Source organism: Octopus bimaculoides, chromosome 13, assembly GCF_001194135.2.
Source record: "Octopus bimaculoides isolate UCB-OBI-ISO-001 chromosome 13, ASM119413v2, whole genome shotgun sequence".
NCBI classification, from domain to species: Eukaryota; Metazoa; Mollusca; class Cephalopoda; order Octopoda; family Octopodidae; genus Octopus; species Octopus bimaculoides.
Window position 1 is genome coordinate 58,111,653 of NC_068993.1, and position 2,690 is coordinate 58,114,342.

Sequence of the window (2,690 nt, forward strand, 5' to 3'; positions counted from 1 at the left end):
ATGATGATGATGATGATGATGATATATATATATATATGTGTGTGTGTTTGTGTGTGTGTGCGTGTGTGTGTGTGTGTGTGCGTGTGTATGTGTATGTGTGTGTGTGTGTGTTTATAAATACGTATGTTCAACGATGTGTCCATAAAGGCAAGCGCCTCCGTCTTGAAATGTGTGTATGTTTCTGAGTGGATGAAGTTACAGTGCTTCAGAAGGTAGACACAGCATAATGATAACTAATAAATAGTAATAAATAAAGAATTATTTTGACAGTCAGACATAACAGATATAACAAAAGACAGGGAAACAATGAAAGATGACTTTGTTTATATATTCTCCAATTTTTATTATTATTATTATTATTATTATTATTATTATTATTATTATTATTATTATTATTATTATTATTAATTTTCTTATTATTTTGTACAGCTCAGTTGTCGGACTGTGGCCATGCTGGTACACCACTGTAAAGAGTCTATTCCTTTCGTCAACCAAATTGCTTCCGGTGCTTATTTTAAGTCATTGTTATTTGTTTTACGGGTTTTCTCTTTTGCCTGTTGACGGAACAGCTATGTCACAACAACGTGGTGAAGTAACCAACACTTTTTGTCAAAAATCGAGACGCAAATATTCACACACGCACGCACACATGCACACACGCACGCACACACACACACACACACACACGCACACACACGCACACCAAATATACATAGGCGCAGGCGTAGCTCTGTGGTAAGAAGCTTGTAAAATTTTATTTCTATTCACTGGCCAGTGCAGTGTTCAAGGAGAGAGAAATATATATATATATCTCCGTAGAATTTTAATCAACATCATATAACATTGTATGACAAAATTTTCTCCTTCGGTGGGAACTCTTATTTCCTAATTGCTTACCCCTAGGAAATATAAGAAATGGCTAATATTTCCTTCAAACTTCAGTTTTGATACATTTATTCAGACCCCAAAGAATCCCTCTCAACACATAGCTATGAAGCTCCCCCCACTACTCGTGATCATGATCAAAGACGCATACATTGTCAACCACTAAGCAACTTGCTCAAGGGGTTAAGGTCAAGCAACTGACAAGCAAATCTGTAGTATTGAGCAGGATATTTGCTATAACGATATTTCTGCTTCGGCATCTCAGCGCTGAATCTGTCTGAAATGTTATGGAAAATTAGTCGGTTTCAAAGCATTGATGTCAAAGTCACAAAAGCAAAGTTTGAAGAGAATAGCAGTCGTTTCCTTTGATTTCTAGATAAAAGCCAATAGAAAATAATACTTTCTGACCAAATACCAAAAGAAATAAAAATTTTGTTACACACAGTAATTGATACAAACGCCTAGTATATTAAATATTTTACTTGATAGAAAAAAGGATTATCCAGCATAATTCCAATGCCAGGCATGAACTTAGTAACCTCATTAGCTGATAATCACAATGTTCTTTACGAATCCACAGTTAAAAATGGCTTAAGCAAATTAGAGGGTCTAATTCGCATATATAACCTATTCTTCTTAATTAGACTAATTGGTATTTTATGGGTACTTTGCTTAAATGACACGTTGTGATATTGATCATGATCTTATCGATTTTAACAGCCAATACTGTATTTAACGGATAGGTACAAAATGCAATATTTTATACGAAGTATTTTCTTGGATTGGAAACAAGGAATCAGCCAGAGTAGTGTCAAACGTATATTAGGATTTCATCAAAGATTGGGGACTTCTAAGCACCATTGACTTCGGGCTTCGGTCAAATGGCTAAACGAACATACTTGCAGAGCGTTTTGACGCCATGGAGTTTGATAATTATTTCCCTGGTATGTCAACAACGTTTTGCGAGAATGCTAATGTACAAATTACTTAGAAGAAAGAGACAAATAGCTATACGAATACATACATACACACACAAATATATATATGTACATATACGTATGTGTTTGTTTGTGTGTGTGTGTGTGTGTGTATGCATATATTTTTTCCTATATTTTCATTTTACTTGTTTCAGTCATTTGACCCCAGCCATGCTGGAGCAACGCCTTTAGTCGAAAAAATCACCCCCAGGACTTATTCTTTTTAAGACAGGTACTTATCTTATCGGCGCTTTTGCCGAACCGCTTGGTGACGGGGGCCGTAAATACACCAACATCGGTTGTCATATATAGATATATGTATATATATACACATACATACATATACATATATATATATACATACGTATGTGTGTGTGCGTGTGCGTGTGTGTGTTTCTGTGTGTGTGTGGGGGGGGGGGGTTCCTAGAGGTAAGGAAAAAAAGCGATATGACTGCAGTTTGAACTATGAACCAATTAGGCCCATTTAGTTGCAAACAAGTTTGAATTTTAAATCAGAAATTACGGGTATATATTCTAGAGTTGCAAACATTTTTTTTAATTCGACTAACATCACATGAGAATGCTAGACTATGTCGTGACTACTTAATCGTTTGTACATAGACTACTCTTAACTAACGCCTAACACATTCCATTATTACAATGAAATTAAACTATATTTATGACTTGGAGGAAGACACCGAATATGAATAGTAATTTACTATAGTGTAAACGGTTAAGATAAAATCTCGTCTGTCTATGTTATACCTAATTAGTTTTTGTGTGTGTGCATATAAATGTAAGTGCGATTATTCATATACATATACATGT